The following is a 9,853-nucleotide window of genomic DNA, read 5'->3' on the forward strand; positions in this document are numbered from 1 at the left end:
GACAGCTGAAAGGGATAAAAACCCTGCTCTTCCAGTGACTGCAGTCTCCTACACACAGAGAGAGCTCCATCTTCCTATGGCTTTTAAGTGCACAGGGCCTGGGCAATCAGGAGGACCTGACTGGCAAGATGCTCTGTTGCAGTGATTTCTGCTTACTGGCAGGAAAACCAAATGAGAATAGCCTCTGCCATGTTCTGATTTTGTCCTAGAGACTCACCTAGCTAAAAAGAAACCAACAGCTGTTTCAAAGCCACTGACTTGCTTTGGTACTTCTTGATCTGAACCACAAGCTGGGTCTGGATCCTTCTGCAGATACATGTACCAACACTACATTGCTATCCAGGATTTGGGGCTCAGAAACTTCCAGGAATCACTTGCTAGCTTGCATTTTCCCCTAAACTGGACATTGTAAAGACTACCAACAAGACACTGGCAGCACCCTGCCTCTCCGAGTCAGGCAGTACACCTGATTCCCAGCTCTCACAGTAAGTGGGACATTTAAAAGTGCCCAAATGCAGTTTCAACATGAGCCTGCTCACCTCTGTGCCAGACTATCAGCCCAAGCAACTGGAAAACCCTGCTTGCTTGTAATACTTGCATTCAGGCACTCACTTATCCAGGTTCCTCTCATGACAAAGCTAAAACACTGTGGCAAATCCAGCCCTGACTTTTTGATGGTTGAATCCTGCCTAACTTAGTGATCCTTGCTGATCATGCCACTATAAATGCCTTATCCTTGAGGCTGGCTTTTCTCTGCTCCCTCCTGTTTTCCTTTCTCTCTGTAGCCAGAAATGATTTACATGTTTGTTTACTCTGAGCTACATTCATCTGAGTCATTCAGCAACCCTCTACCCACAATCACATCACAGCAAAGTTTGAACTGGAGTCTTGGTGAGTGAGTATTGTGCTGCTGTGAACAGGAGAACGTGGGGCTAAATTCTGGGCCATATTCTGCCACTGGCTTTCCAGCAGAACTGACCTTTGCTATGAACATGTCAAAACTCAAGAGCATCGTAGTCCCCTGTGTTCTACATTACTTCCTGGAGCAGGAGAAACTCCAGCCAAAGGAATTACTCTTTATTTACACCAGTGTAACAATTAGTAAGATTTGGCTCATTTTGTACAAATTATACTACCGTACTTGTAGGAATAATCTTTTCTGTTTCAAACTAATTTTAGCCCCTCTTGAGCGGTGATTATCGAGCTCTCCCATCTGTTGTACCAAAAAAAAAATTATTTGCACATAGCTTTTGTGAATTTTCTCCTCTGAGGTATGTTTCCAAGAACCGTATCCCTCAAAAACCAACGTAATCGTATTATCAGCAAGACTCATAACGCAGCTGACAGTACCTTCTCTATTAAATCCACCCCAGGAAAAGACCTCAGAATTGACATTCTAAGAATTTTTTAAGGTGGTCTGAAAGCAGATCTCTGCAAAAAGCGAGTTAATCAAAGAATTTTGCATCTTGCCATTACCTCAGATGCGATTCCGAGCAGAAGCTATTCAGGGATCCTACCAAAGCAGAAGGTGGTTAAGAAAAATAACAATGCTTTGAAAAAATACATATTACAAAACCAGTGAGATTTCAGTCTCCTAGAATGAAAGCAATGCGCATCAAAATAGAACAGATTCCTTCAGAATCCCACTGATAAAAACAAGGAATTCTGTTCATGCTGTATGCACTTGGGAGATAAATTAAAGCTCATCAGAGGTTAGTCAGAAGCTCAAGTGCTTTTCCATCTAGTTTCTTTCCACAGCTTAAAAAATAATAAAATAAAATAAGCCAGCATCTTGACCTTTTTCTTTACTTCTAACACTAGAAATGTGCCCTGTCAGCGTCTGAGACATTGTTCTTGCCTAGGAAGACTTGCTCCTAGCTGAGAGCACATTGATCACTGCTGTAGCTCTAAATACACACAACCAGATGGAACACTAAAGCCACACCACAGAGACCAGTGGACTCACAGTGGGCAAGGCTGATGTCATGGTCAGGGTAAGCTCTTTCATGTCTTTATCCACCACTTGCAGTTTAAACCATCTAGGACAGAAGCGTTTCTTCAGCTGGTAATTACTGCCAAGTTACATGCGGAGAAACTGGGGGTGAATATTCAAGGACAGAACAACGAATGGCACATCTGATGACACCCAAATGTTACATTTTTTTTTCCTTTTCCTCAGAAACGACACCAGATCTCTTTACTCAAGGAAATAGTTCCTCTAGCCTGCTTTGGACCTGTCTGCAAAGACATTTGGCTACAGCTTCAATAAGGTGCCTAAAGACACTGCTTTAAGGTCTGAAAAGCATTTTTAGAACAGCAATAGAGTAATTTGCATTTACACAGTACCTCCCTGGCTGAAAAGTGTTTTCAAGGGCTCCTGAGTAGCTGCACACAGCCCTGAGAAGCAGCAACACAGGATAAGCCATATTTGACGGAGAAGGCAAGCAACACTGAAGAAGACGAAGAGATTTGCCCAGGATTAGGCAGGATGTCGACAGAAGTAAATAACCCTCCTTGGTGGTTCCCCCATGGGGACAGGCACACACACACACAGACACTGCAACCACATGACCATCCTCGTCCCCAAAATCTTCCCTTCCATCTCCTCTTGCATTCTGCACAGGGTGCTGCATTACATAAGCTTGCTTGCAAGGAGGTGCACCCGGTACAAAACTTGTATCTGACCAGCAGGAAGATGAAATATATTTCATTACACAGTGGAAAAGTTAAGGGGAAGCGATCAAACGGGCTGGAAGTTCAAAGCAACACAGCTTCCGTGCAGCAGCAGCGAGACTTCATACATGCCAGTTCACCCATGTTACCTAGGGCATGTGGGATTTAATGGAAGACTCGCACATTACCATATTCATAACCGTGACTAACAAATCTGTTGTCAGTGCCACCAAAAATATCACACAAAGCAGAATGTTTCTGTGCCAAAGAGACCACTGAAGTCACGGTTCCATAGTAAACAAATGAACTTATGGAGAGTCTTAAGAATCGGCCCTGACTTTTCTTTGTAGGCTGTAGAATTCGATAAACTATAAACTGCCAGATGCTCGAGCCTGTGGACTGAAGGGACGATGAATGAGGCATTTCTTCTGCGAGCATCACAGCAGAGAACACCCTCTGCGACATCACTGTTACCTTTCCCACCCTGAGGGCTCCTGGGTCAGCGGAGAACTCACAACCAGGTCAAAGGATGCCGTAATTAACAACAATTTACATTCGGATCTAATCCGTGAGCGGGAGGACGCAGGTGGCTGACACGGGGCGCGTTGTCATTTAGCGCAAGGACAGGGAAAATTCAGCTCCGTCCCTTGGGGTGCGAGTCCCGCTGGGGCCGGCAACTCCTCACCGCGCTCCCCAGCCCCGCGGCACCCACAACTTCAGCCGGAGAAACACACACACACACACACACACACACACACACCCGGCCCGGGGCAAGCGGGAGCCGATGCCCCGGCTCAAGTCAAGCACCGGCCCCGCCACACGCGGCTGCAGAGGGGACGCAGGGCCCGCGGCGCCAAGTCCGGTCACTGCCCTGGGGTTCGCGGCGGTGCCCGCCCGGCCCCGCTCCCCGCGCAAGGTGCGCGCCCGCCGCGGCCCCGCTCACCTCCGCGCCGCTCCGTCAGGCTCTACATGCCGGGGTGCCCGCGGGCCCGGGCCGCGGGGCCGTGCCGCTCATTTGTAATCCGCTCCTTGCCGAGCGCCGCGGGGGGCGGGAGCCCCCATGCCGCCCCGCCCGCGCTGCCCAGCCCGATCGCCCGAGGCGGGCGCGCTACGCCGGCGGCGCGGAGCCGCGGGGCCGGTGACAAGCAGGGCAAGGCGGGAGCGGCATCGCGCTCCTCGCCCCGGCAGCGGGCGGGCGCCGGGTCCCGGCGGTGCTCCCGGCAGCAGCCGCCTCCGACCGCCCCTCGGCGGGAGCCGGGGCCGAGCCGGAGCAGAGAGGAGAAGAGAAGAGAGGAGAGGAGAGGAGCGTCGCGGGCAGGGACGCGCAGCGCCCCTCGCACTCCCTCACCGGCGCACGCCGCCCCTCACACACACACGGGTACACCCGCCCCTCACACACACGCACACACACACACGGGTACACCCGCCCCTCACACACACGCACACACACACACGGGTACACCCGCCCCGCACACGCACACACACACACACACGGGTACACCCGCCCCTCACACACACACACACACACACACGGGTACACCCGCCCCGCACACACGCACACACACACACACACACGGGTACACCCGCCCCGCACACACACACACACACACGGGTACACCCGCCCCGCACACACACACACTCACACGGGTACAGCCGCCCCTCACACATGCACACACATACACACACACACACACTCTCACGCGGGTACACCCGCCTCTCACACACACACACGCACACACACGGGTACCTCCTCCTCTCCCAAACTCGCACACCCATACACCATCCCCTCACACACAAACACACCCGCGCTCACAAACACCCAGCGATACAGGCTCCCTTAACACACACACACACACACACACACCCCCTCCAAGTTGAAGCAGCACTAAGGGGAGAACGACAGATCACACCCACCTCCCCAGTCACACTCCTCACCCCACACACCCCTTCACACACACCCTCACACCCACCGTCTCCACACTCACTGTCCTGGTTTTGGCTGGGATAGAGTTAATTTTGTTTCTGGTACAGTGCTGTGCCCGGATTTCGTATGAGAATGATGTTGATAACACAGTGATGTTTTAGTTGTTGCTACTCCAAGACAAGGACTTTCCAGCTTTGCACGCTCTGCCACTGAGGATGGGCACAAGAAGCAGGGAGGGACACCTGACCTGAGCTATCCAAAGGGATATTCCACACCATAGGACATCAGGCTCTGTGTAGAGACTGGGGGCAGTTGGCAGGGAGGGTCCAATCGCTGCATGGGGACAGCCAGTTGTTGGTCGTGGTGAGTGATTGTTCTGTGGCTTCCTGGGCCGGTGGTGGAGAGGCTGAAGGTGGAGGCTGAGGGGTGCCCCTCCATTCCAGCTGCTCCTGGGCTGGTGAGAGCCATTGGAGCCCTGCACCCCAGCCTGAGCCCCTGACACCGGACAATCCTAACTGCCTGCCTCAGCTGCATCCAGCCAAACTCCCTGCCGGGCCGTTAATACCTGTCAGCCCACCACTGAGTGATACCAGGTTCAGTGATCAGCTCGTTCCAGCCACCTGAGGGCTCTGAGTTTGTATGTCCTCCTCATTTCCCAGACCTATGACACATGGGTGTCTAAATCCTTTAGACAACTGAGAAAATCTCTTAACTCATTTACTGACAGACTAAATCCAGGGAAATCCAGTTTTTACCTTTTCTCTCACCAGGAAAGCTTCCCTCTGGTCAGCTGGAGGCACTTTTTCTGTCTTTCCCTCCTTCCCTTTCCCACTGACTCCCCTTTCCCGGCCAGTGACTGGTCACACTGCGGTTCTCTCCCCCTCTTCCCACACTCTCAAGCCAAGCATAGCATTTTATTTATGCCAGAAGAGTGAAGCTCCAATAGATGCATTTGTGCCATTCCTGCCTTCTCCATCATGCTGCCACAATGCCTATGGCCAGACCTGTTATGGGGAGGATTGCACCCTCCTGACAGCACCCATGTGGGAGCAGGTTCGTTTTCTTACTCTGCTCCCCCATGCTAATCCCCTGTGGTTCTGTCATGGGCACAAAATCCCAGCATTAAAGTGTTTTTCCTTTGTAAGCACTCTAATTGTTACAATGAGCGTTTCTTACTGCTTTACATTTGAAACTGAGACTTGATGCTCAATAGGAGTTTGTAATTGGCCCTATAGACATGTCAAACCTGTGTCCTGCCCTCTTTAATCATCAAAGTTGTCCCCATTCTCCCCTAAATTTTGCTGGGATATTGTTAAAAGATGAATAATGCATACTAACACTCTGAACTTGCTGCACTCCTCTGGCACTTTTCAGAAGAAAGCACTTTACCAGCTACAGCCTGTGTACAGGGACCACTTTATCTGTCACAGAGATGCACCCACTATAAGGTGAAATGCAACAGTGGCTTTAATGGGGTACAAAACCATTACGCAGACAGTAACAGGCTCTGCAGCTCCAAGTGCCATATCCTGCCAGCAGCCACACTAGGAATGCACAAGTTAAATTGGTCAGAGCATCAGGACAAGCACTTCTTCCCCAGCAAAACAGTACTTGAGTCGACTCAATATTTTATCACTGCAAGTGTTTAGCAGCCCTCCTTGGCCTCTGAGGTACTGAGTAGAGCCGGGTAAATGATTCAGAGCAAATCATTTATTCAGAACTTCTGCCCACATTTTGTGTCAGTCCAAGAACACAAAATTGTTTTCTTCCTGCTCACATTCAGTCAACCCATGCTTTAGAGTTTGCTTGGGCTTTAAATCCAAGGGCTGGCATACGTGACACGTTGCTGCAGGGGTTTTGCTGTACCGTATATACGTGTATGTGCTGAGTGGGTGCAGTTGGTTTTGTAAATGACATCAATTTGTCCCTGTTCCACTGGGACGAACTGAATTTACTGCCAAGAAACAGCCTTGAGCCCAAGGAGAGCCCTTTAGCGGCCAAGATTAGGTTCAGATTAGTGACAGAAAACAGTTTAAGGGAGAAAGAAACAAATAATTTGCAACCATGAAGCAAAAGATTCAGGTCATTGTAAAGCAACAACATAGGTAAGGGCTTCTCCAGCTACCTCTTCTGGTTGGCTTAATTAATTTCCTTTTGTATATTCTCTGTAGGATTTTTCTTCTTCTGTATTTTACTGCAGACCCTGGTCCTTGGTTCTGCCCAGCCAGGGTGCTTGACCACAGTCTGGAAGAGCAAAGGGTTGATTTTTGTGCATATGGAAGGGTGCAATGCCACCCAAGGGACAACAGGAAAAGCTGGTGGCAGGGCAGCCCTGTGAGCAGGGAAGGAGGGCAAGGCTGCAGCGAGGCTGTGCAGGGTGCTGGCAGAGGGGAGCTTCACCCAGAAAGCAATGCAAAACACCCCCAAAAATCCCATACATGCAGGTGGTGTTATTTCTGAAGAGCAATACTAACCCAAATTCCTTTTAACAAGTGTATGTGCGTATATCCATGCCACTTGGGAAGCCATTCCTCTGGAGCCACCTAAACTAAATTGAAGCGTAAAGGTCCAGGTTCCTAACTACACCAAGCTCCAGCAGTGCGTGGTGGTACTGCTGTCAATCAGAATCGGGCCATTGTGTGTGAACAACTGATTTTGTCTCACAAAAGCTGTGATGTGGTGCTAGTCATCTTCAGAACAAAACCAAGTAAAATGTGCAAGATTGTTTAGTTCCCATTTCTCCATCATAAAGTGAAGCATCGAAGCCCTAAAAACAGAGAGGGGAGCAATTATTCTTAGAAACAAAGCCTCTGGAAAATGCCTTTTATCTCGCTGGAAAATTGTGTATTCCTTCTTGGTGCAGAAAGGAAGATTTTGCATATTTTAATTAGATCAGTTGAAAAGTTGGGGAAAAGGGAACCTGCTTTGCTGTCAAGCTGCTTAGTGAAGAGAAGTCCTGGAAGTTCAGGAACTTGGAGAGAGCTTTAAATCTCCACGGCTAAAAATAATTCATCCTCTAAGAAAATGCCACAGATTTCTTTTCCTCTTTTATTTTTTTATGGCTGCCTTAGTTGACTTCAGGTCATCAGAACATGGAAATTAAACTGGGAAACTGGAAATCTTTTTCATTTTAACTTTCTACACTTCAAAACCTCCTCGCTGCGAACAGGGCAGTGGGTAGTCCCTGCGGGGCTGCCATTTTACTTGTATTTGCAAGAAGTAGTGCAGCTTGATGAAATACAGCTTGACAAGAGGTTCGGGGCTACAGCTGGTGATGCAGACATGGGCAGGAGATTTCCATGCCTCCTCTTTGGTGGTTTTCATTTTTCCCTGGATTACCTTTATTATCATTATTTCAGATACCATCTTTTTTACTCCAGTGAACGCCCACTGAACAAGCACTCCAGGTCAGCTGCTTCACTGGTGCATGGTCATCACAGTTTGGTTTGTGTTAGTGGCAGAGCACTGATTTACATCAGGGAACATCAACTGTTCGAGGCCAGGTTGGACAGGGCTTGGAGAAATCTGCTCTAGTGGAAGGTGTCCCTGCCCATGGCAGTGGGTTGGAACTAGATGAGCTTTAGGGTTCCTTCCAACCCAAATGATTGTAGGAGTCTATGATCAGGCCCCAGAACCTGCTGCTTCCACTAAGCTGCGTGGAAAAATGACTTTAATTTCTGTTGTCACCGTATCCCTTCCATCCTGCAATGGATGTGTTAGCCCAAGGGCAGTTTGAATCCATTTACTTGTTAAGCTAACAGTCCTTTTTTTCCCTTTTGTAATACATAATTTAGGTTGTTGTTTCCTGCTTGCAGACAGACACACCGCCGGTCTGTTCGGCTGCTCACGTCAGGATGGGTATTTTCTGGCAAGGCTGATGCTGAGCTGTAGGACAGGTGAAAAGACCAAAATTATCCTTCAGAAAGGCAGCCTTTAAACAAGTTATTCCCTTCCTCAATTTTACTCCAGTCCTTCAGCACAAAGCAAGCCAGCTCTGAGTCTGTTACATGAGTGCATTGTTTCATGACTGCTGCTACCTGCAGGAGCCAGCAGGAGATAGATGACCACGAGCAGCAGCCACAGTGCTGTTTAATAGATTGCTGCTCATTAACTTAATGCCATTTGCTCCTTCTGCTCCCTGCAAACACAGCTTTAATGCATTTGCTGAGCCCTCCTCATGCTCCCCATACATGTGGCTTGTGCGTGCAGCTCTGCAGGGCATGCTGGCCCCAGCACGGCTTCCCTGCACCCACTAGCAGAGCTCATGCACCTGATAGTCTGTTCTCAGAAATGCCCTGGCAGTTCTCCCTGCAGACACGGGTGTGGGGTTTAGTGCATACTGGATCTGCCAGAAAGGAAGCAAAGGTCTTGACCTGGCAATAAATATCATGGGAAGAGTGATGGGGGAACTGCACAGGGCTCGGCAGCCAGGGGCACTCAAGTGTGTTCTGCTATTTGCAGGCATTTGTATGAGACCAAAGCAGTTTAATTTCTATCTGCCCACAATTCACCTCTAATTTTAGCCTTTAGGATGAATACCTCTGAAACTGCCTTTAGGCTCCTTTGCTCTGGTTTGGATATCTGTCTTCAAACCTCATCTTTTCCTTAGTATGCAATTCTTTATTCTTTAAAAAGGAGAGTTTTGAAACTAAAGACTTACTCCTAAGTTAGCTTCATGGTTTATGTTGTATTAAGTGACTGAAGTAACTATTTTACATGCCATCACTGCCTCACATTAGTATTATCACAACGTCTTGTCCTTGGTTCGTAAGCTTCCTTTCCCCGGCACGCTGAGCCACCCTGCATTTCAAGAAAACCACTGAGTCTCTAGATAAAACTGGAAACTTCCTGGCAAAGTCATTTTCCAGCTGGGCAAAAGCAAGTGCTGTCAAATGCCTGCTTGAGAGGGCAGTGGGAAGGGCTTGCTGTCAGTGACACCTGCATCAGCTGCAGTGTTTTTCTCCTGGCATCATATTCCCCATCCACAGCCTCAGGGTGGGACCCTAGAGGCAAGAAAGGAGTATGAGGATTTGGGATGCAGACTGCTTGCTGTGATCAATTCTGCACTGGATGGTTGGTGCCCAGTGCTTTAGGGGCTGTTTGTAAAACCCACAGCTGGCTCCAGTTCAGAGCCTCAGCACTCCCAAAGCAAAGATACTTTGAAGTGGGTCAGCTACCGGGGGTGGCTGCCAGCTGGTGCAGATTTGAGAGTTCAGCCAGCTCTCTCCTCCTCAGACAATCTCTCAAAATGCCATT

General features: G+C 49.1%; 1 protein-coding gene across 1 annotated transcript in view; it reads right to left on the bottom strand.

The window, feature by feature from the left end:
• The window catches only part of TRPC5 (transient receptor potential cation channel subfamily C member 5), a 95,162-nt gene extending 91,316 nt beyond the window's left edge, over positions 1-3,846 (bottom strand). Inside the window, exon 1 of the mRNA XM_062640009.1 lies at positions 3,617-3,846. The gene's annotated coding sequence lies outside the window, so the exon portion shown is untranslated. The remainder of the gene's footprint in view (positions 1-3,616) is intronic.
• Between the last annotated feature and the right edge of the window lie 6,007 nt (positions 3,847-9,853).

Source organism: Pezoporus occidentalis, unplaced genomic scaffold, assembly GCF_034315485.1.
Source record: "Pezoporus occidentalis ecotype Australia unplaced genomic scaffold, CSIRO_AGI_Poc_V1 ctg63, whole genome shotgun sequence".
Classification (NCBI taxonomy): domain Eukaryota; kingdom Metazoa; phylum Chordata; class Aves; order Psittaciformes; family Psittacidae; genus Pezoporus; species Pezoporus occidentalis.